The 26,802-nt window shown below is 39.1% G+C and overlaps 1 long non-coding RNA gene across 1 annotated transcript in view; it reads right to left on the reverse strand.

Moving 5' to 3' along the window:
- The window catches only part of LOC139748381 (uncharacterized), a 61,287-nt gene extending 40,850 nt beyond the window's left edge, over positions 1 to 20,437 (reverse strand). The window contains exons 1-2 of the long non-coding RNA XR_011712651.1: positions 20,334 to 20,437; positions 10,076 to 10,165 (exon numbers count right to left, since the gene is read on the reverse strand). This is a non-coding gene — a long non-coding RNA (uncharacterized lncRNA). The remainder of the gene's footprint in view (positions 1 to 10,075; positions 10,166 to 20,333) is intronic.
- Positions 20,438 to 26,802: the final 6,365 nt, after the last annotated feature.

The raw sequence follows: 26,802 nt of genomic DNA on the forward strand, positions 1-26,802 counted from the left end.
CATGGGCGTGACATGAGGACATGGGCGTGACAAGAGGACAAGGGCGTAGGCGTAACAAGAGGACAAGATCCTAGATACAAGACAAGGGTCGCTAGAGGATGAGGGCGTAACACCATGGACAAGGGCGTAGCGAAAGACATGGGCGTAACATAGGCACATAGGCGACACACACACACACACACAGTGGCATCCCAACTTGGGCAGCGAAGCGCGATATTTATAGCCCAGGGAGGTAGAGTGGGGCGGTGGGTGAGGGAAGGAAAGGCATTTGCATGTTACCTGGGAGGGAGAGTGTGGGAGAGAGAGTGAGTGAGAGTAGGGAGAGAGAGGAGACAGTCAGCGGTCGGCAGGGCTCCGCGTAATGACCCGCCCTGGGCGGCGTACGACATTCCTGGGTGGGTTAATGGCGGAGGGGCGGGCGGAGGGTTGAAGGAGGCGTAGTAATGTGGTGGGCTTTGGGGGGAGTGGTGGGTTGGGGCGAGTGGCAGGAGGAGGAGGAGGAGGGGCCCCCTCCAGCGCTCGCGTGGTGTAACTAAGGACAGAAACTTAACGCGGTAGGGGAGGGAAAGGAGTACAAAAGGATAGAAAACAGGATGTAGGTTGTTCAAACGGAGTTGTAGTGTGTGTGTGTGTGTGTGTGTGTGTGTAGGGGAAGGGGTAAGGCAGATTTGGTGGTGGTGTGGTGAATGTGAAGGGGTTTGAGGTGGGGGAGGGACCTTAAAAAAAACAAAAAAAAAAAAAAAAAAAAACATGGTCAGTGGTAACTAGTTACCTTCGCGCCCAGGGATCATAACGTTGTGCTCAAGGGTCGTTCCGTCGTGCTCAGGGGTCGCACCGTCGTACTCAAGGGGTCGTACCGTCGTACTCAAGGGGTCGTACCGTCGTACTCAAGGTAGTACCGTCGTACTTAAGGGGTCGTACCGTCGTATTCAAGGGGTCGCACCGTCGTACTCAAGGGGTCGCACCGTCGTACTCAAGGGGTCGTACTGTCGTACTTAAGGGGTCGTACCGTCGTACTCAAGGGGTCGTACTGTCGTACTCAAGGGGTCGTACCGTCGTACTCAAGGGGTCGTACCGTCGTACTCTAGGGGTCGCACCGCCGTACTCAAGGGGTCGTACCGTCGTGCTTAAAGGCTGAACCACAAACGTGCGTTTATCTAAGCCCTATATAATAATGCCACTTCAACCCTCACTTAAACTATCACTTAAGTTACACCGTACGTTATATTACCACAACAGCATTAATACTTATAATACGTATAACTCACTACGAATACACCAAGCCCCGAAACAATCTTATCCAATCGTATCTGTAAAAATCATTTGACATCAATAGATAGAAAGCAATACCCGCTCGCTCGTATGTAAACAGACCGAACAGTTTCATTTCATAAATGTAATCGTGTTCCGTTCCAGCGAATTCCCCCCCGTTCCGTTTTCACCGTTCCGCGAATCTGTTTATTCCGTTTTCATCGCCGCATAAACTTTTGTGTTCAGTTTTTTGACCCTCTGCAAATATCTGTATTCCGCTTTCATCGCATCATGATTTAAACCCACAGTTTCACGATATATATATATATATATATATATATATATATATATATATATATATATATATATATATATATATAAGATATAGATATGAATGAACGCACACCTTTTTCATAGATAGACATAATACACCCCACCCCAACAGCAAGGATTCGAACCCCGTACATTTGCGTCGGGAAACGCTAACCGCTAGGCTATGATCGCCCCCAAGAGGGTAATGACTATTCGATTACTAGTAATCGAATACCCTTTGTCTCAAGGATAAACCTAGACTGAATAATCACCCGTGGCTAGACCTTCTCACTCTAAAGAGTCTACATTACCCTGCAGCGTTCTGCAGGAGCCTTTAGAAAAGTCCTAAATAGTAACAAAACTTTAACATAAACTGGTCATGGATTATCAATTATATATAATTCATTTGACATATCTTCTCCAATCCAGCGCAATATTGCAACCCTGTTTACCAGAGACTGATCCTTTGGAATGTATAATTTTTCACATCCTATTTCAGCACAAAAGATGACCCAAAGACCGAATAGATTCAGCACGATAGAATCTATTTATACATCTCATACATTAATGTATTGCTGTACCTCGCCATTTATAGGTGTAATTGTATAGATTAGCATCGTATATGTGGAGCTGAACCCTTGTTATATGATTCGAACCCCTTTTGAATACGGTTCACTGATCCTTGATGTATGGTCAGTTGAACCTCTTCAACCATTAGACACCACAGTCTAACGATGAGTGGATAGACTTCACTAAATACGAAAAGCTGAGTTGGCGAAGTCACGAAAACCGTCAAAATATCTTTAGAAAATATATCATATGGCATTATCTTCCAAGATAATTGCCAGATATTGCTTTCTTCATTACGGCCGAGTTATAACAACATATATCAATTATCATTCTATTTATTTATCTATTCATTTAACGTATCTTATATTTTCAGTTAAAACATTATATTAATTCATTCGCTTCTTATTATCTATTCATAAAAGCTAATCTTTCATATATCCTAAACTGGTAACTTCAGTCCCATTGTTGCCAAGTACTGCTTTCTCCAGTATATTAGAAAGTGGTTCGACGACCCAAAATGAAACTCAGAAGGAAAACGTAATGAGGTTAGGGGAAGGGGGTGGGGTAAAGGGGGGACCCCCTCGGGCTAAAACTCACTCCTTACCCCTTAAGCACGATGGCACGACCCTCGGGCACGATAAGCCTTCATAAAGCTTGGAATATGGCAACGACCAGCACGTCAAAGCTTAAACCCCCCCCTGAGATCGACGATACGCCATTCAACCTCTGAGGTTGAATCGCGCGCGCGCGCGTTTTACTCTTCAATAAGGACAAATGAGAAATATTACCAATGAGCAATAACAAGATAATGGTGATGTTCTCTCTCTCTCTCTCCCGCGCCCCACCACACGCCTCTTTCTCTACCCCCCCACCAAACCGCCACCCCTCCTAGGATGTAGGGACACCCGAGTCAATCCTTCCCCTGGCCTTGTGGGATGTCAATGACCCACCCACCCCAAGCCTGAAGGACAGCGAGCGAGCGAGAGAGAGGAGTCCCTCGACCGCGCGGGGAGCCGACACCCTACCCCTACCTCCTGATGTATAGGATCCTAAAGCAAGCTGGCTGGCGTGTTCAGAAAGGGCGGTAGGACTCTCCCTACAGATCCTGAGGGGCTCCTGTCTCCTGTGGGAGGAGCGTAGGACTTTCGTTACAGATCCTGAAGGGCTCCTGTCTCCTGTGGGAGGAGCGAAGGACAGAAGGACTTTCCTTATAGATCCTGAATGGCTCCTGTCTCCTGTGGGAGGAGCGAAGGACTTTCCTTACAGATCCTGAAGGAGTCGCCTTGCCTTAGGGAAGGACTGGAGAGGCTTCCAGTAGCTAACGAACGCTTAATAAATACTTATCCTACGACGTACCACCAGGATATAAAAGGATCCAACTAATGTGCACGGTACGCGAGCAGGGACGGTACAAAACCGGTACGCTAGTGTCGTACCATCTGGCATTGGTGGTGGCCAGACACGGCATCAAGCTAGAGACGGTACGCACGGTTCGCAGTGTGAGGGCTTGAGTATAGGTACCCTGCCGCGTATTGCGGCGCAAGGTATATCAATCAACATGTAACTCTCTCTCTCTAAAAGAACGGGAATGAAACGCAAATCTTCATATTCCTGTTTATAAACAGAAAAGATATTGTACACGGTTCAGGACTAGAGGCATGGCGTCTGTTTGTCTGTCTGCCTCGCCGGCCGGCCGGCTGGTAGCAACAGTCTACTTGCTCAACACCCATCACCCCTGGGGGGATGGGGGCAGTGGTGTAGACACCCACTCCCCCCTACCGTCCCTTCCCTTCCCTCCCACCTCCAATAGTCCTAGACAATTCAACCCCACCCAGCCCCTATCTTTAAGGTGACCTCTCTCTCTCCCTCTCTCTATACATACCCCACCCGATACTATTATACGTCTCTTCGTTGCATATCAACTGACTGTTATATTTCTCTCGTGTCTCCCCTGATGATGTGATTATTACACGAAAGTGCACTTAGGAATTTAGGAATATACTTGATCACGCGCAAAATTGTGATCCTTTCCAATTGTATATATATATATATATTCCTAAGTGTCCATATATACTACTCCGACGATACACCTAAGACAAAATCTATAATAACTATATCATAATAAATATATTTACATTATACCATATGTCAGCTGTTGGTTCGCTGTAGCGAGGGTACAGTACCCGTCCCGTTGCCATGGAGACCACCACGACCCCGTTAACAGCCCTGGTTGCCATAAGGTCATAACACACGAGACACCATTGCCATGAGGTCATTACACCCGAGGCCAACGACCACTGCGCATGCGTCGCCATGCAATGCGCAATGTGCTGCGTACTAGCAGTGCGCATGGCTCTCTTCAGGGCGTTATACCGTTTCCATCTACGCATAGGGGCTTCATGCGTCTTGTCTACAACCATCATACCCATGGTTCTCAATGCGTTCAATTTTCTCCTTAAATACGCCGGTCCAGTAACTACGCCAATTACCAACACGCATGGCTCTACAGTGCGTATTACAATCAACACTGCAGCGCATACGCCGATTTATGCGCTTATCAATTGTAAAAGGCTGGTGGGTCAGCCTCTGTGTTATATGATACTGTCCTAACTGAGCGCTTAGTGCGCATGCGTTGTGTCATGCGGTTGGAGAATATGTTCCGCGCTCCCTATACGCATGCGGAGGCCGCATGGGAGTTATGATAGTCTATCAAGTACATAATGACTCAGTAAAGTGTCTTATCATCTCCTCAAATTCTTGCATTGTGCGCTGTTTGTAGTGTGCGCTATTTGCATTGTGCGCTGTTTGTAGTGTGCGCTGTTTATACTATGAGTTGTCTGTGGTCTGCGTTACCTGTAGTGTGCGCTGTTTCTAATGTGTGCGCAATCTGGTAGTGTTCACTGTACCCTGCTTGTAGGGCAAACACAAACACACACACACACACATATACACACACTCACTCAAAAGACCATCTTGTGTGAAATAAACTAAATAATATCACCAGGAATTAATCTGGACTCCGCGGGTGTTTGAAGGAGAGGGAAAGGTGGAAGGAGGAAGGGAAATCCCCAGGGAAAGGAAAGAAGGTAACATAACGGTCAATCCTCGACGGGTTGGTCGCCACACAATAGCTGTGGGAAGCAGCTGCCCGCCTTGTGCCATGGGGACGAGGGATACAAATGGACACAGCGCACCAGATATGGACAAAAAGTGAGACGGCTGTTACAGTGCCTTCGATTGGTCGTGATACACGAGATTACAAGCGATCTGTGAAGGAATAGGTGATGGTAAAGTACTACAGAGGGGATTGGAGATGGATTGGGGAGGATTGGGTTGGTGAGGGAGGGATTTGAGGGGGATGGGTTGGTGACTGAGACGTTAGGGGGTGATTGGTCTGATGAGGGGGATGGTGGGTATTTGGATTGGCGAGGGAGGGAATTAGGGTGATTGGGTTGGTCAGGGGGATTTCGAGGTGATTAGTTAGGGATTAGGGAGTAATTGGGCTGGTTAGGATTGAATGTCTAAATACCTATTTGTACTGCACGGGGAGGCTGTTCTACACTCGTGGGGCCCCATTTCAAAAGCTTGTTTGATCTTTTGATATATATATATATATATATATATATATATATATATATATATATATATATATATATACATATATATATATATATATATATATATATATATATATATATATATATATATATAAACTAACTCAACGCATTTTTAGGACCTTACAATATATATAAACAAATCCTTACCCTCGGCCCAAACGCGTTAAACCAATTTATATACTTTTTTCTTCCCAGTATTGACAGAGTCCACTTCTATGACTCACAGAAGTATGAACAAAGTTAATGAACTTTACCTCACCGTGATCATACCTAACGTTATTATAATTTTTTCTCAAAACCAAGTCGTTGAGGTAGCGCTTCCCACAGTTTTCTTTTTTTATTGAGAGAGAGAGAGAGAGAGAGAGAGAGAGAGAGAGAGAGAGAGAGAGAGATTATATAATTTACTTCCATTTGTCGGGCTGGAGACCACACGGGACACAGTATTCAATAAATTCAATTCTAATTCACATTTAAAAAAAAAAAAAAAAAAAAAAAAAAAAAATCACTCGCTTTTCTACAACTCTTTTATCACAACCAAAGATACAAGACGAATACAACACACCCCCTCCTCACCCACCCTCCCCCAGGTCTACCAGGAATATGCAAAAAAGCCTTTTTTTTGGGGGGGGGGGGGGGGGGGCGGGGGGTAAATCCCCTAAACATACACCTGTACACATTTGAGCCAGTTTTCTCCTCACTTCAATTCATCCCTTCCCGTGTCCCACCCTCCTCCTATCTCCTTCTATTCTAACCAAACTATAAATAATTCACCCTTATCTTTACACACTCGTCAAACTACATATCAGAGCAAGATATCATAATATGTGAAGAGACTATCAAGAGTGTATGTGTTAAGATCAACCAACACTCCGAACCCAAATCATTCCAAGTCCTCGTCAATATAAAGTCGTATGTCGTTTGGAAATGCCCCTAGAGTTTTTAAGCGGTGTCAAACTCTAAGGATATAATAGCCCCGGTTTCACTAACCACTCGCCCCAAATCCTACAATTGCAGCCCCCCCCCCCCCCCCCCCCCCCAGATAGAGGCATATATACTTAAGATAGATAGATAGACAGATAGATACATATATACTTACAGATAGATAGATAGATACATACACATAGATTCATATATGCTTATATACATAGATAAATACATATATTCTTACAGGCATAGACAGATATACACATATACTTACACAGACGGACAGATAAAGAGACAGATGGATTGATACATACATATAAATACAGACATACATACATAAGAGATAGAAATAGACAGATAATCCCCTCATGCTAAATGGCACATCACAGATCACATTTTCTTTTGCAAACCATCGGCTGACCTGTTTGGTCGCGTCTCCTGACGAAGGGCGCAGACGGCGACACATCAAAAGGGCCTGGCCAAAGGGCTGCTTGGCCTGGCCCTCCCTGGAGGCCTGGCCCGTCACGCCCGCGGCTTCAAACAGCAACCCCCCCCCCCCCCTCGTGACCGAGATTAAAGGGCGCTCCGACCACGGGGGTAGAAACGGAGAGGGTGGTAACGGGCATAGGAAAGAAAACGGGGTAAGGGTCAGGAGGAAGGAGGGGGTGGTTGGGTAGGGGAGATTAGTGGCAGGAGGGTGGGACTTCCAGGAAGAGGTTGGCCTAAATAGAAAATAGGGTTAGGTCTGAAAATACAAGTGAGAGGGATTTGTAGATGTGGGCTCAAGAGAAAACGGGATTAGGGCTTAGAATAAAAGAGAGTGGGATCTGTAGATGTTGGCTTCGGATGGGGGAGGAGGGTAGTGACCAGAGTGTGCGACTCTAAGAGCGAAATGGCCTTGAAGGCGAACGATACAACGGCTTAATTGGCAAATGGCACAGCTTCTGAAAGGGGCGTAGTCTAGAAGGACAAAGAGGGCAGGCGGAGGGGCAGAGCATGATGGCGAAATGGGCGAGACTTCAGAAAAACAGAGCCTAACAATAATATATATATATATATATATATATATATATATATTGGGAGCGGGAGGCTGGAAATCCTCCCCTCTCGTTTTTTTTTTTTTTTTTTTAATTTTCCAAAGAAGGAACAGAGGGGGGGCCAGGTGAGGATATTCCACAAAGGCCCAGTCCTCTGTTCTTAACGCTACCTCGCTAATGCGGGAAATGGCGGATAGTTTAAAAGAAAGAATATATATATATATATATATATATATATATATATATATATATATATATATATATATATATATATATATATATATTGTTCGACATTGTCAATACGGCAGATATTGATATAAATCTCTCTCTCTCTCTCTCTCTCTCTCTCTCTCTCTCTCTCTCTCTCTCTCTCACACTGATATATTCGGATATTCACATCCAAATACTCCTTATGTTCCTGGGATGCCGATAGCATTACAGACAATTTTTTTTTTTCTTAGGTTAGTTTGTATTTTGGAGAGAGAGAGAGAGAGAGAGAGAGAGAGAGAGAGAGAGAGAGAGAGAGAGAGAGAGAGAGAAACGGAATCTAAATCACAAAATCCTCGGTTCGAGCCCCCCCTTCCCATGGGTGAAGTGTTGCCAAGGCAGCTCATCGCTAGTGTTGCCAAAGCAGCTTGTCGACGGTGTTGCCATAATCCTAAAAACACTCAAAACTACACAGTTGCTGCCAACACAGTAGCTGCAAGAATACAGGAGCTAACAAGAATACAGCAGGGAAGATATCAGCCACATGGCCATGGGTTTCCCCATGGCTCGTGTACCCTATCTCGCTTGTAGGTCCCCCATAACCCCCCCATGATAACAAGAACACCCGCCCACCTTTCCCCCCATGCAACGCTCTGTGCACCACCACATAACCCCATTGGAGGGGAGGGGGTGGTACCCAACGCACTCCCACCTCAAAAAAATACATTCGAATAAAAAAACATTTGGTATAACAATACGATGGAGTGTTCGTCAACCTGCTGTTACAAGTTAATTCTTAAAAAAAAAAAATAGTCGATTCAAAAGTAAAACTGTCCAAAATTCTTTTTACATTTTAACAACTATTGTTAAAAAAAAAAAAAACGTGTAAAAGCTTTACGAAACGGCAGCAATCTGTAAATGAATTCAAAACAAGACTGGTATAAATTCAAAACTAAACTAAATTTCAAAAACCTTAAAATTTACTAGTATTAAACCAGCCGATTTAAAAAAAAAAAAAATGCTGGAATTTGTAAAAACCTTAAAATTGGTTATCATCTAAAATAAAACCCCTAACCACTCAACAAAATATCTATCTATATTCAACCTTTTCAAACTATCAATGATGTTTTAAGAGGCTATAAACACGAGAGTCTTGGAGTCGAATCCTTCTCGCCCATAGCCAAGGTACCACATCCGAGTCTACCATACATTTTTTACGCCACCATACGTGGAAAATGGTCCTCTTCTCCCTTCCCTCTCTCGTCCCCAGCAAGTAGGGCATGTCCCACGACGCTTCCTAAAGGCTTCCATCCGGGACAATTGTTTCAAGTCCCGACACAGGAAGCCCAAATGATCATCTACTGACGAAGATGGTGGGAAAGAAACCTCATTTTCTTGCACATACACACACAGGGTAATTCCCTCCCCGTACGGGATGAACATGTAATTACTGACATGTATTTACACATAATATCCTTGCTTGATCTTGGGCAATAACAGTGCGACCTTCTACCGGACGACTAAGATCGGTGTGTATCAGCTAACCAGTCAATCAGTAAACGACTTTGGAGGGTCGTCCTTTTGAGAACGACCTCTCCTCATCACGTCAGAACAATGTCAAACGACCTTGTAGAGTAGCGACGATATTTCCTGTGTGGCGGGGTGGCGACGGGAATGGATGAAGGCAAGTATGAATATGTACATGTGTATATATGTATATATGTGTATGTATTTCATATATATGTATATGTGTGGTTATGGGCGTTTATATATATATATATATATATATATATATATATATATATATATATATATATATACACACACACACACATACACACACGTGTGTGTGTGTATGTATGTATATGAATGAATAGGCCATTCTACGTATTTCCTGGAGCTACCTCGCCGACACGGGAAACAGCGATTAAGCATAACAATAAAAACAATAATAATAACAATAATAATAATAATAATAATAATAATAATAATAATAATAATAACAACTAACTAACTATACTAAAAAGGTTTGTTCTTTCTGGAATATTTACCTTACAAATACTTCATTTGCAGCACAAGACGCAAATGATCGACAACCGTTACCATTCCTGACCTCAAACTATTAGTGACACACAGTTAAAACCCTAGCACACCTACCTTATCAAAATAGCTCCCCAGCGACTCCCCCTCAGGCGGGATATAGCGTGTCACACTGGGGGAGGAGGGGACCTCACAGCTCGAGATATTCTGGAAGAAAAAAAAAAGGAAATAATATCTAAGGACGTGTTATTGGCGGGAAGGATTTTGGGTAAACACATCTGATATTACTGTGGTTTGTCCTTCTAGGGCACGGAGGGACGTACTTCCTTTGAGCACGACATTACGACCCTCGAGAACAACGGTAAGACCCTCGAGCACAACGGTAAGACCCTCGAGCACAACGGTAAGACCCTCGGGCACAACGGTACGGCCCTTAAGAACAACGGTAAAGCCTTTGGACAAAATGGACAAAACTATAAGAATAAATAACTCAACCCTATGGCCATCATACCCAACTGTTGTACCGTCTTGTCCAAGGGTCGTCCTGTCACTAAAAATTCCCACACTTATTTACAGATCACCTTTATCGTGTATATATATATATATATATATATATATATATATATATATATTGTATGTGTAGGCCAAAAACTTAATTAGTATACAAAAGTCTGTCTGGATGAAGTGGAACTGGAGCTGAGCACACTACAAAGAGTTGATTAAAAAAGCAATAACGTCCACAGAAGGGGAGGGATGGGGGGGGGGGGGGGGGTAGGGAGACCTGGAGTCCTTATGGGAGACACCTAGGAGGGGCAAGAAGTATGTCAAGGTCCACCATGGTGGTGGTGAGAAATGATGTCAGGTTGTGCGGCGAGGCGAGGATGAGTGAGTCAAGGCCGCTGGCTATCTGGCTAGCTTTCAAAATACCTTTTATTTCTACACCTTCCATTAATCATCGCTCGGCCGTCGGGAGGCTGGAAGTTGGTAATGGAAGAGCCTCGGCACACAATGAAGAGGTTAATTATGAAGCTAAACCAAAAAGAGGACATACGAGAATGATGATCATGAGTGAATATCAGCAGACAAAATAAGAAAGATTTATGAAAGAAATGTGCGTTACGTAGTATAATGTGTCACTTGGAATGTAAGAATATGTATTAAACGACACATTGTTTTGATGCGGTACATTAATTCTGTAAATAGATACAGCAGAGCTCAAGGGAAGCTAGAAAGACATGCCTACTGGAACATCTAGTAAAGACATGCCTACTGGAACATCTAGTACCTTCCTTTCTGTACACAGAATGAGCACGAATTTACATAGGGACATTGTTAACATAAAATAGATAAAAAATGTGTAGACTGTGCTGTCTGCATACCATTTGCGCAAACGAGTACAATGGGCAAGTTCCCTACCACATTTTTACATCATGAAAATAGACTTTTCTCAGTTCAGTCCTGCATGATACCAGCGCTCGAAACACGATTTCACTTGCAGCTGTTCTAGACAAGCCTGTTTCATCTGCACAACCATTGTTACTTAAAGGGCACAGAAAACAGCGAGTGCAACATCTGACGAAAGTTTGGATTGAGCCACAGGGATCACAGTCGTTATATATGCTTCATATTTGCTATCCGAGGCAGATCACCTGTACCAAAAGCTTCAGATATAATACCTCTTGCAAATGCGAGGCTTCTGAAGCAGTTTCTGAAACTGGTGACTTGGGTCTTGGAGTAAATGGAACAGGTTTGATCTCTATCCCTAAATCAGAAATTCTGTTAAATATTCCACTTACTGCCACCTTAATATGATAAAGATAGTGCAGACGAAACATAATAGTTTGGAACAAGCAAAACTGACCCATATTCTAGGTTGTTTCTCAAAGTCTGCTCCAGCTGACTGAGTACCAGAAGAACCACCTGTTTCCACAAGGATCATCCCTTCATTCCGGATCATTATAAATATGAAACATCATAATGCAGGAGCATTATCATTCTGGGAAAAAAATGGTACGGTGTAAATACTCCAGAGTTACCTTCAACATAACAGAGTCTTTTGTGAACTATCAAAGAGTTTACAATGACAAAATCTCTGATTTATTCAGCGGTTTCATGATGCTTTGAAAATAATCATCCTACCACATAAACAGTGAAGTTGTATCATTCTACCTAACTCATCTTTAGCATCAGCACAAGCTCAACTTTTCAATCCAGTACTCTTTCATAAATCATCTATGCCAGTAGTAATCAATATGCTGATTTCATGGGGACAATATAAAAGCATTTTCACCTTTGGAAAAGAACACTACATAAGATACCCAGATAACTGTGGGAAGTGAGTTATTTACATCAGCCTTGACAAATCTATTCATCTATTTCCTAGAGCAATTACAGTTGCAGTGTTACAAGGGCAGATCTGGCTGTTTTGGAAAAAGATGGTAAAACCAATTCAATAAGAAAACATGTGAGTGACCTTTAACAAAAACAAGACACCACAAAAATTAGTTATCAATACTATGCAAGCAATCGCTACTGGGGAGAATTTCTGTTAATAGTCCAATTCACACCCTTCCATTTAACATACAAAGAACAGATAATACAGAAAATTAATTCTTTTTAAACAATTTATATCATGATGAAATTCATCAAGTATTCACTACTGCTGCAGATCAAAAGTGTCCTAGCATTTATGCGAATCTAAATGAATTTCAGACATCATTCTAAAAGGATATCAAATATGCATATTGTACAAAAAAATCTTTGAATACATATTTCCTAATGAATGAAAAACAGTATAGATACCAGATACTGCATAAATGCAACATCCCTTATATAACTAGACACTAATATCTAAACTTTGCTGAGCAATAAAGATTGTGTCAACAGAATTAAGTATGTCATGGAGATGATCATTTGTGCTGAGCAGTTTTCTATCACGGAAAATAATCATTGATGAAGTATAAATGGGAATGAATCTTGTTTGGTCAAAAGCTCTTTATGAAGATAATTTACTTTTAAGATATGGAGATCTCTTGTTCAATGCATTACTTTATCATGGATCAAGGTCTTATCTCGTAATCCCGAGGGCTTCTGTGCTGTCAAGTCATACAGTATAACTAAATGCCTTCACATGCAAAAAAGATCTGTCAATGAATCTCTATTTTGTATATCTCTACATTGTACTCAAAGACCAATACTCAGCTACTAAAGAAAACCAAAAAACCTATCAAATTTCCGAACTGTACAATCAAGAATCACATTTTTTTCCTAATAACGAAAATAATTTCAGATAGGAGCTGTATAATTGTAAAAATATTATTATACTCTGCATATTGTTAAATGGGAAAAGAAACCATTTAGAATGGATATCTGAAATGCAATGATGTGGAATCATCTTCCCAGTTTATGCTGAATTAAAAAATGAAAGCATGACACAGACCCAACATCACTACATCAAACTTTTCTGTACCAGTATTCCAACAGTTATGAAGCTTCAATAGTCAGCACTTTGAAGAAAAATAAGAAGGAGCATTTTCTGAAGAAAGCTCTCCAAGTATCAAAAAGGTGTCATTGATTTGGATATAGTGTATTCTATTTTTCGAGCAAAAAATATTTTCATCAAACAGGGGATAAAAATGGTAAATATCTAAGTACTTAACAAAAAATTATTCTCTTATAGCTGCAGTACCTTATTTTAAAGAATTTTTCCCAAGGTGTTTATTTCATGTCAATAATGCATTCAGCTAAAGTTTCCCATATCACAATCTCACTGAAAATAAATTCCATGGTATGAAATGTTTCTGGAACATGCATCCATTACTGTACATTCATGTTGAGTGTCATAAGTAAATGTACAGACATACACAATTTTCCAATAATTTACCTGCATTAAATAACTGTTTTGAATATATTCTAACAAAACAACCACAGATGAAAGTAAATGATAACAGTAACTAATGGCTGTCACTTGCAAAAAAGTTTAAAAAAAATTGCCAATAAAAGAGTCAATTCAAAATATAAGTACAATATTGAATATACAAAGTGTATGAGACATAATCATTGCTGAGCTTTTAATCTTTTCAGATTTCTCAGTGTATCGAATACAATTAAAATATATAACCATGTGCAAAAAGTGTTTCTATGGCTATCATAACACAGTACTATAAGGTACTTCTCTTATGTTCCATATGTCTTACATGAATATCACAATAATGCTAAAGTTAACTGGAATAACAGAAACAAGGCACAGCATCAGGTCTTTTTTTTTTCATACATATTTGCCACTTCCCACATTAGCAAGGTAGCATTAAGAACAGAGGAATGAGCCTTATCTCAACAAGAAATATTTCAGATTTCTATATGAATTTAATAACATACATTAAAAATTCTAACTTTACTTACATCGATAGGTTTGGCATAGACTATCACACCAGTGAGACAGCACTACTCTTGTGATGTACGTGTGGCATCATCACGGTTACAATACTTGAAAAGCTGATTTCTTAAGGTTGTTTGCTGCTTCCAGTGTGAGTGAGGTAGTACCAGGGACAAAGAAACAGTACTATTCCCTTACACCCACTTTCTTGCTGTCATTTATAATGCAACAAAACTACAGATTATCATAACTCCTAAGCCCTACAGCCTTTTACATAGTTTATCCTGACCACTTCATGTGCCTGGTTCCACCTGACGACTTCATATGCCCTAGTTCCAGGCTAGCCTATCATATCTTAATAAAATCTTGGTTAAATTTTCAATTTCTGATGTCTTATGCATTATATGCTTATTTAACAGAATATTTCTTGCAACACAGATCAATGTAATCTTGACTTTTTTATTGTATTTGGCAATGAGTAATACCAAAGAAAATAATACAGCAATTTTACCTATTAAAAGTTATACAGGGATTATTTGGATAACAGGAATAATAATATACAGTACATTAAAGATAGTTAACACAAGAGTCTTAAAATACAGAATATATCATGCTTTTATGTAAACATAGTGTATCATTAGAAGTTACTCACTGTTGTTCACTTTTCTGTTTATTTTTTTCTACGTATTAAAACATCAGCAATACCAACTGAACTAGTATTATGTTATTGTGCAAGGAGTGATGAACTGTATATTTATTCATCCTTCATTAGCTGCTTGCGATGAACAACAGTTAATATAATACAAATTAGAAATACTAGAAAGATATGCAGTCAGTCACTCCTGAATAACAGGAGAGCTGACTCATGTCCAAATTGAAAATCATGTGAATATTTAAATACCAAGTTATGTGTAAATTTACATCAAAGATGTAAATGTTATTGCAGATGCAGAAGCTTTTCTGTTCATATGTTAGCATTTAAAAGATTAAAGATTCATTGTTTCTAATAAGAAAAAAAAAAAAAATTATGCAGCAAACATAATACTATTGAAAATTAAATCAATGCACCTCGTAAAAGCCTATTCAACTCGTCAAAACATCAACTCGACTCAGCCAGCCAGCATCTCGATGAATGGTCCAGTGCCTGTGAGTATCTTCAAAATAAAATGTTGCTATCATATGGAAAGCTTCACTTTGCTGACTAGTGCATCTGCACAACTGATTTTAGTGTTAAAACAAAAGCCTTTTATCTAAAAGCCAGAACAGCAAAGATTTTGCTCATACATGTTGCCTTTCTCTTTAAGATACAAGTATATATTTTCCTAACATAGGCTTCTATTCTCACAGATCTTCACATACACCATAATAATAATATTTGTGTAATTTAGCTTAATCGTACAAGGGAGAACTACTTTATGAAAAGATTTCATAGAAGCATAAAACACACACACACACACACACACTGCATAACCTGAGCCACTTTTGACCTATTTATGCTAATCAACTGCACTACATAAAATACAGTTTATAAGAAGACATGCAGATACTACTGTGTATATTCACTCACCTAAATAAATTGGTCTGCCAACTTCATGTAGTATTTGGATCACATGCTTTCCATTGGTAGTCTGTTGAAATGTCAATTAGAATTGATTAATGCATGTCCTTTGTTAATATTTACTGCTGTTTTCATAACCTGAAACACTGTTTTTTTTTTTTTATGTGATGATGACTTGCACAGCCATGGGATTCTGTTCGACTGAAATGCCCTTTCATGTATAATGATGTGTTTTGTTCTGAAACAACTGGCTATTTTTATTCTAAAACCTTTTCAGATTCATTTTCTTACAAATGTTCTTTCGTTTTTAAAGTAATAGGCTTTTTGTAAGATTTTTTCCTATAATTTCATTGTACTAAATCAAATATTATATACAGAAATCAACTATTCTCGGAGTGTGAAATGTTTTTTCCCTTATTTGAAGTAATAATCTTAATTTAATTGTTCATAACAGTAAGCTGAAATGTTTTTTCCTTACCATTAAGAAAATACACCTAAGTAGTCTTTAGAAATCATTGTATATAGGACGTTATTATCATTCTCGATATAATGTGGTAAGTTCAGACAAAGAAATTTCTAAGAATTAAAATTCTGTATAATCACCTATGGCCATTCTAATGAATATATGATCATATCAATCAATGGTGGTTCAACAAATGACTATTTCAGATTACATGACATCTATAGCAGTAAGAAGATAGCATTTTCCATGGCGTATTATCTACTTGGCCCTTTCCATATGTTTCTCTACCAAATTTTGCACTTTTGTTAGTTACTTTTGGATGACTATTACCAAAAGCAATAAATATACCTGAAAGCTCACTTTAATTCTCTTGATTCTGTTATTTTCCTGTATCAACCACACAAATAAAAATGCATTTTATCACAGTATAAAAACATTACTTACTTCTATGGCCATATCATGCACTATGATATAAAAACCTTTATATTCCAAACTTATTTCTAGTTTTATGCAGAATTTGCTTTGGCTTTTCTAGACACAAGCAATATATATATTGGGAAAAAAATAATTTAACTCGTTTAGTTAAATAAAAAAGTCTCTACAGACACTCACTGATTTCGAATGTACTTGTTCAAATATAACAAGTTTCCTTTGTCCACATGATTCTGTTAAACTATCATGAAAAGCCAAAATATGAACTATTTTCCATCCTTGCCCAAATCTAGACTAACCTCTCATGAAATTCTTGATTTTTCACAATACAACACTTTTCCACATAAATTCTAATCCTGATGTTGGAACAACAGAATCATTACACACTTTAAACTTCTAAAAAGTTTGATGTGTATCCTCAAAGTTATTATCACATCAAAGAGATTTCTGAGCTTATATACAAAATATTTCAACCTCGGATAAACAAGAATGTACAGATATTTTACACATGTAATAAACAAGATAGATTAAAATAAAAAAGTCCATATGACTATGGACTGTAACACTATATCCTTTACTATTTTCAATATAAAACCTGTGTATTACAATACACTTGGCTTTTAGTAATCAAAAGATGCACTGACTTCGCTATGGAAAGTGATTAATACATGGCTTTATACATATCTTACTTAAGTGCAATCTATACACCCATTATATACTATGCACTACAATTTCAACAGATTGGTCTATACTTTTTTCTTTAATAACTGTTCAGTAATGTGGTGATTTAACTTACAATCTTTAGGTGTATCATGAAGTATATGTTACAGGCTTCTGTGTATCAGTTAAACACTTTAATATATAATGTGTCATTGTCTTGATACAGTACTGTTTCAATCTATAAAACCAATACACGATTTAATCAATGATTTACAAATAATACTTGTATCAAGAAAGCCTCTAGTAGATACATTACATAGCTTCAAACACAGGTTATAAAATAATGGGACAATACTCTATAAGCCTTTCAGCAAACTGCTCTTATATTAGTACTTCATTTTCTCTTACTCTGATAACACAAGTAATGATAACATCAGCTGAATTACACTATGATCCCAAGTTTAATACACATCAGAATGAAAGTGGAAAAAGAGAGTAGTTTTCATACATAAAATGGTAATTAAGCAAGAGTTATTACAGATAGAGAAAGATGGAAATGTGGGTCACGTTTTTTTCAGTTTATAAAAGGTAATCTGAGTATTTTCAATTATTCTCATATAGTGTGTTAGGAGGAGGCGTTGCCAGCAGGATAACACCTTACAATATCAGTTTTATATGTTTAAACTTCCGCATAATCGGATTTTCTTGATCACAGACATATGAAAATAGAATGATGGCACGTACTTGAATAATTTTTTTATTTTCTAATCTTTATCGTGGGAAAACATCTCCGAAAATCCACACTGCACAACCAACAATACCATGAAATATTACTGCAACTGCAATGCCATTTATAACAGCTCTCTTAGGGTATGTAAATTATCTACATCACACAACAGAAGACATAAGGAAAGACAAACACCGTAGGAAACTGGCTGCATAATCTGGTCTACCATCTCGCCATCTTCTTGATAAATGGCTCCCTTAAATCTTCAGTTATTTCTGCTGTAGACTGTAGATAATGAGGACTTAAATGCATAAGACTACACAAATATAATACTTTTCCACTAAACCAACTGAGTGATGTCGGGCTTTACAAATAAAACCAACATCACATCATTTTACAATACCCTGGACCCAATTTAATCACATTACTGGGTAATGCATTTGATGAGCTAAATTAACGGCGAGATTACCATTCTGAATATAATCAAATACAAACGGAATTGCCAGACTCTGAAGCCTATCATGATGCATATATCATCTCAGAGGAAGCAGTTTCCATCATGCTTTACATAGATATGACAAAACAATCATGCAGCGTTTTATTGAAACAGAGGAACATGTCTCATGAATTAGACCTCATAACATCACGAAGGTGACCGGGAATGAGGGAATGAGCCACATAGCCTAGTTTTACTCTAGCTGAGATGGCACAGGCAACCGAAGCCCAAATCAAGGCCATCTCATTAACACCATATATATATATATATATATATATATATATATATATATATATATATATATATATATATATATATATATCCTAGCCTGAGCCAGGTACTCATTTTATCGACCAAACCATAAGGGTGGATGAACAGCTGGGTTGACTGTGGGCCGCCATTGCTTAGAGAACCATGAATAAGCTTTAATAAGGCGGTGGATGGGCCACACACCCCAACTCCAGGCGACAGTGAACGGACCATTTAGTCAATTTTTTTTTTTATGTGGGCAAAGAAATGGACCAAGAATTATTCATACCCAAAGGACAAAAACCGAGTCCATAACATAGAAAACGGGCGAAATGGCTTATAATAGATCACTAGAAAAATTTGTTAACTTTTTGTAATATTATCTGAAGACGTAGACTAATTTGAACGAATTTTGGACATACTCATCTCATATAAACCTAACCAAGCCAAAATCTCCAAAAATAACTACCTAACGAAACATCCTATCAAATGGCAATTCTAAAACATTTGTAGTTCACTTATATTCCACATGTATGTTAAGTCTGATTACGAGGAAAGGTGACATAGAAATTGACATTGAACAAAATGGTAACTCGAGAATATATATGTGGTCTTATACCTACCATGTTTGGGAACCTTTTACTTGTGCCATGGCTACTTTACCCACTAGGCTGCAGCGATGGGTACAAAGATCATTTGCTCCCATCTAACTTCTTTTAGCTGATCAGAACTGATGTATGTATGGCTCTCGATATGTGGCATAGAAAAAAAAAAAAGCCATGTAAAAACCGATAAACACAATATTAATGAACGAATAAATGAAAATAACAAGTTGGCAAAGTAGGCCTCACACATTCGTGCCAACTTGTCGGCAAAATTATCAGTTTTTTGCTGTACTTCAGAATTCTGCCTTATTCTGAAATTAGGTAACTAGAAATATCTAAATATATCACTAACCTGGTAATATAAAAAACTAGTTGTAATAAAAATCGTTAAAACCATTATCTAAAAAGTGTGCTCTGACCAGCGATTCTAATATAACATGGACGAAAATCATATAACTATTCATTAAAGCTACTACAATTCATTTCAACTTTTACAGAATAGATTGATTCAAATGGTTAAATGTCTATTCTTATCAATTACCTTAAAAAATATATTAAACACCTTGAACTTTACGGGCACAAAAGCTACAAATTTCGCCCCTCGGCTAAAACAAACCCCAAATCCCGTAAGTCATATTAACAAATAAACCCCGCCATACCCCCACAATAAACCATACCCCAACATACCCCCCCAATATAAATCACAAACCCTGCACAGATCTACAAACCACAATAAACCAACCATAAAACCGACCCTGGGGAAATGTAAGAACCCTCAGGTTCTCCAGGTCATCATACACCAATACTCACATTAATGCAATATGTAAAACAAAGATACATAAACCAGCTTCAAAAAGGCAAGATGGCGCGGGGTCCAAGTGCATCAGCAGCCAGACAAAGGGACGCGCTCCGCGGGACGAAGGAAAATTTCACAGGTCTCAGGACCCGGGGCATTCTTACCCCCCCAAACCCCCACCCCCTAAAAAATACTGACCCCCCCCACCCAAAACGCACCCCCTCCCCCGACGAGGATCCTCACCCGTGTGAAAAATGAGACTAATGGAAGCTTCTAGAAGCTTGCGTGGAGGGAAAAGACGTGTGGGTGTCACCTGTGCCAATAGCCTCCAGCCTAAGCAAGCCCGTGAGTTGAAAGCTACTCTTGTTATAGGAATTTAAACGATTTGTGTTGTTTTTCATGTTTTGATAATGGCCTGGGAGGTGGTAGGCTGTATTGTGGTAGTTTGGGAGGTGGTGAACTGTACTGTGGTAGTTCACGTGGTGGTAGACTGTATTCTGGTAGTTTACGAAGTGGTAGACTGTACTGTGGTTGTTTTTGGTAGTTTATTCGTGGTAGATTGATGACTATTGACGATATTACAGTGTTTATAATGTTGTCCTTTAGTCTGCTAACGTCACCTGTAATGGCCCCCAAAGCACCTTATTTTGCCGACATTTATTTAAAAGACAATCACACGTCTAGTCTCCGAGATTAAAAAGATAATCAACGATTTATGATTAAACTTTTATCTGTGAGAGGAAGATTGGCCTTCAACCTAGGTCAAAACGCTATTTAGAATAAGCTTTTACGTGTAAATAAACTGAAGCTTAGTTTACATCTAAATAAACGAAAGCTTAGCCTCATTATTTGCAGTGCATCGCCTGCTGAGCTTAGATTGCCTGTGTCGTGGAAGTTGTTGGGTACAAATGGAAGCAGTTTTAAACTAGCAGCCAGGATTACAGCGATTACATTTAAAAATATTATTTCATCAAATGAATCTTTGTCACTGAAGTTGTAGATATATTGTGGGTACGTGACCCTTGTTATATATATATATATATATATATATATATATATATATATATATATATATATATATATATATATATATATAACGATTAGCATTCCTGCCTCTTGCACTGGGGTCCCTGGTTCGATCCTGGCTGTTGGAGGTTTGTATGTTCTATGAAGGTGCGCGTTCTTCTGCACTTTATTCGTATATATATATATATATATATATATATATATATATATATATATATATATATATATACACTTCGACATCAATATGTTGAGAAAATCTCATTTATCACGAAATCATTTAAAGCTGAGTAAAGTTAATAATTAAAGGATTTTTTGTGTTAATTTGAATGTTTATAACGTATTATAGAATTACTTTGTATACCTTTTAGAGCACATATTCAGCCGGGCATTAGTAAGGGTTACAGTCATATGTTATTAAAAATCTTTATTTTGATTTACCCCCACTAGGAAACCATTATTAATACTATAATTATTTTTGTGCAAGAACCATCACAGAATACTACATAGGAATATGATTTATCAGTTATTGGGGTTAGCATTAAAGCCTAGTTTGGTTGGGGGGAAAACTAGCGTATTGGGTGGTAGGAAAATTTCGCAATTTTTTTTTTTTTTTTTTTTTTTTTTTTGCACTGGCTATATTTATTTGCCGATTGCCTTCGACATTTGCGTCATAATTTCGTTAAGGTATTCCACGATGGTTACTATGTATATCAGTTATTTTCATAGCGATTCATATTCGTCATGTAATGTTCAGTCCGTTTATGTAAACTATTTTATTTTTTTTTTTGTACATTCTTACGGATTGCGATGTTTCAGCATTTCAAATGTGTAATTTTCTAAAGCTGTTTACAGCCATGATACATGAAGGATTACACAATATGATTTTAGTTCAAGGTAACTCGGGTCGCATGGAGTCTATCGTATTTTTTTTTTTTTTTTTCGTGGACTAAGCTAGACACTCTTGTAGTTAGAACTCAAGGGAAATGTGAATTGTGGCTGGAAGTGTCTGTTGAGCGAAATGTTGAGCTGTTGTACGTTATTTGTCATGGGAATTTGTTTTTATTGAAGCTAATTACTTGCTGCAGGGAAAAAAGGCCGAACAAGACTGAGCAAATTCATAAGTGCTGGTGTGTATATATATATATATATATATATATATATATATATATATATATATATATATTATATATATTGATATTACCAGATGTCTGTTTCTGTTTTTATCAGATACTTTCCGTAATTTTTCAAGGTCTAATGATCTAATATGAGATATTAGACAACTTGAAATATAGAGAAGAAAGAATTCGATAAAAACCAGTTATCTGGTCACTTAATATATTTATAAGGAGCACACTTACCAATCCATACAAAAATGCATTTGTATATATATATATATATATATATATATATATATATATATATATATATATATAAGGGAGGAGGGGGCTGGAAATCGTCCTCTCTCGTTTTTAATTTTCCAGAAGGAACAGAGAAGGTGGCCAAGTGAGGATATTCCCTCAAAAGCTCAGTCCTCTGTTCTTAACGCTACCTCGCTAATGCGGGAAATAGCGAACTATAAAAGAAATATATATATATATATATATATATATATATATATATATATATATATATATATATATAGATAGATAGATAGATAGATAGATAGATAGGTGTGTGTGTGACATTGTAGAGTGCACCAGAGGAGGATATATCTTCCTTTATTCAGGGAAGGTGAAAATATATAAATGTTGCGTGTCATTGACCTGTGGCTCGCCTTTGCAGAGAGGAAAGGCAAATGACCGCTTTCAAAAGGTTGATGTGATAATTGTTGTTCGCTCCTCTGTGCCTCTTTTGTGTGTGTGTGTGTGTGTGCAACAAGCTGTGGGAGTGGGAATTTTACAGATATTGACTGTCATTCAGTCAGCATAGAATATCTGGATCTCAGTCGATTCAGGTTTTATTATAACATGTCGCGTAGCGAAATACTCATATGTATATATTTCATGACAGTGTGACATACTGGTGATAGACACGCTGCAGTGCTCTGTTCTGTGGCTACATATCCTCAACTTTGTGTAGATGATTTGTGGATTATGCCAGAGTGACGGGGATTTATAAAAAAGAGTAGGATTACACCAGCTTACAAGGGGATATATAGAGAGACGCTTTTGTAGTTATTGATGAGATTGAACTAGAGGGTATTATTGTTAAGTCATTGAGTAAAGTGATAGGAAGGGTTCATTATGATTTTAATCAGCAAAGTGATAAGATGCAGGATTTTGAGTGTGAGTGACTTGGCGGTAGAGATCACCCCTTACCTAATACCAAAGCACCATTTTAAGAGAATTAGAGTGAATACATAGTGTGTGATGGGGAAACAATTGAACATTTAAGAATATGGATTGGAAAAAAAATATTCTGTAAGCTCTTCACATCGTATGCACATTTAGCCAAAATTAGAATGTGCTTCTCAAGTTTAGTCACTGCGCGTGGGGGAATCGCAAAGAACTAATAGAGAAGGTCCAGAGGATGGCAACATAGATAGATGGTACTAGAATTAAGATAGCCGAGTTACATGCCCACCATGGAAGAAGGAAGGGTAAGGGGTGACCTGATCACAACCTTTAAGATTTGATATAATCCAATTTGATGTTATAAGCAAACAGTACCTTAAAAGAGGTAAACATAGAACAACTAAGAGGCCATGACATGGAATTGAAAAAGAAACTTGCAATAGATATGATGAAAACTTGCGGTAATGATTGCATTGTACTGAAACTGTTAATGATGTGGACAGGTATATAGAAACTTATGAAAGATTTTATGATAGTTCAAGATACGGGTTCTCCCGCCCCGATAAGTGTAGAACTCCTTCCCCTTACAGTCAAATAGATTGCATACACACACACACAGGTTGTGTAATATTCTGCCAAATGAAGTATACGACAAATGACACCCCCTGTCCCCCCGGTCACCTAACGTAACTCCCCCAACCCCCGTCCCTCAGACGCCCACCAGGTAATTTCTCGTCCCCCCCACCCCCACCCCCACTCCACCCACCCCGTCGCCTCCAGTGTCAAGCGAGGCGTCCTGAACCTTTGAGGAGCGAGCCGGATGCTTCAAGGACGAGCAACTCACACTACCCCCCCCCCCCCCCCCCCCCCCGCCAGAGAAGTGGTTATATGAGGTACTCCTCGAAGGCGATTCCAAAGATCGCATGGTCTCTTGAGTTCTTACTTGATGTAGGGGGAGAAGGAACGGGTGTGTGCGTGTGTGAGCGCGCGCCTTTGAAATAGGCGTAAGAAATGGGTATTTAAGGTAGACCTACTTATGAATTTGAAATTGACGTTTTAGATAGGCATTGAAATAGGTTGAATTTCCTGTCAGACATTCCCCATCACTTCCCTCCTCCCAAACACACACCCTTTCCAACATTCCCTCCTTCCCTAAACCCCTTATTCCCTCCCACACACACACCCTTCATCCCTCCACCTATCCTCAACACAACACTCCAACAAACTCTTTCTCCTTCCCTCTCACACACACTCCCTCCATCCCTCCCACACACACTCCCTCCATCCCTCCACCTATCCTCTCCCCAACACTCCCTCCCACATTCACTCCCTCCTTCCCTCCTCAACACTACACTCCCCCCCCCCCCCCCTTTCTTGTTCTCTATATACCCCGGGATCAAGGACCAGCACGCGCGCCCGTTGCCCATGGATCACGGACAACGCACGTACGGAGGGAGACACTGATCTTGCCCACACACCGCTGTGCCAACAACTTGAGGACACGGGATCGACCCCTCCCCACTGATGCTGGGTTTCTGGTCTTGCCATTGTCTCTTCCGAGCTGGTCCAATCTGAAGTCATTACCGTAAGGGATTGGGCACGTTCGGGTCCCCTTTTAAGAGTTCAGTGCTCACGAAGCGAAGGTGGATCTGAACCTTGATGAACAAGTTCAGCCTTGAAACAATGTAAAGGACACACACACACACACACACACACACACACACACACACACAACCAACTTTGGAGGTCGTCTCATTATTATTATTATTATTATTGTTATTATTATTTTACCTTGCCCATAACTCCGGCATCATCCGTCATTCTAGTATTCGAAAATCATCTCGTGGTGGTAATCTTGTATGCATAGACTGTTTAAATGCATGAGGTTCTCCTCTCGCTGTGTGGGTACATGAGGATTTAAAAAAGAAAACCATGGTGCGCTGTGTTTGAATTTAAAGGCCCTTTATAACGGCGAGACGCTACGCTGTAGAGAGGTGTTTAAATTTAAAGGCCCTTCATAACGGCGAGACGCTACGCTGTAGAGAGATGTTTGAATTTAAAGGCCCGTTCCGACGGCGAGTCGCTACGCTCTAGAGAGGTGTTCGGGGAGCGATAGATGGTCGAATAGACTTACATCAAATGGGTAGAGGGTTGTGCTTTGACAAAGGGGTGTCGGGTCGATGCCAGAATGTATGGGGTTGGTTTTCAGAGCACATGCTTAAAAACGCCAGGTCCTGGCACGTGGTTATGCTAATCACATCCCCTTCACCATCCGTATGCTAACACACTCCCCTCTTATTTACGTGCTAATACTGCCTCTAACATCTTTCTTAACCTACGTGTTAATACCCTTTTCATCCCTCTCCTGTGCTAATGATTTACCCCTTCCTATTTTAGATTTACCCCCTCCCCCTCCTGTGTTAATGATTTACCCCCTTCCTATGTTGGATTTCCCCCTCTATCCTCACCTATGTTGGATTTTGTTCTAGCGACCTCTGGATGATTATTAAGCCTACTATGCATATTATTATTGGCACAAACACGTATCCTTTACTTTAATAGTAATTCTTATTTTCATTTGTATTTATACAAGGAATTACAGAATTATGAATTTTGATATTGATATCGGATTATGTCAGTCAGTAGTGCTTCTTTCTGCTTCATATTATGAATTCATAGGCAGCGGAACTTAGTTTGCTGAAGTTCTTTTCTTGAATATATGTTAGAAATGCACAAAAAAAACTTATTTTTAAGGATCTTTACACATGTAAATTTGGGCGTAAATGATCCTGGCAACCAGGATCAAAAATCACGGGACATGTGTAATTGAAAATATCCTTTATAACAATTTATTGAATTATTGTTTATCATATTTAAAAACTACTTGAAGCTATATTTGGGGGCTTCCAAAATTATTTCCATGTCCATTAATAATTTTTTTCGATTTTTTAAAGGCTGCGTTTACGTTGTAAACTCCACATCGTACGAGTCTATAACATCAGTGAAAGAAAGGCAGTCACAGTGATATAATTAAGAGAATATACCGTCATATAAGGCTTCGCCTCCACTAGGTAAGTCCCCCATAGTTTTTGTCTAACACGAGTCATAGGAAATCACAATAGTGAGTCATAGGAAATCACAATTAACTTATCATATCAATATT

Source organism: Panulirus ornatus, chromosome 73 (assembly GCF_036320965.1).
Source record: "Panulirus ornatus isolate Po-2019 chromosome 73, ASM3632096v1, whole genome shotgun sequence".
In the NCBI taxonomy this organism is placed as follows: domain Eukaryota; kingdom Metazoa; phylum Arthropoda; class Malacostraca; order Decapoda; family Palinuridae; genus Panulirus; species Panulirus ornatus.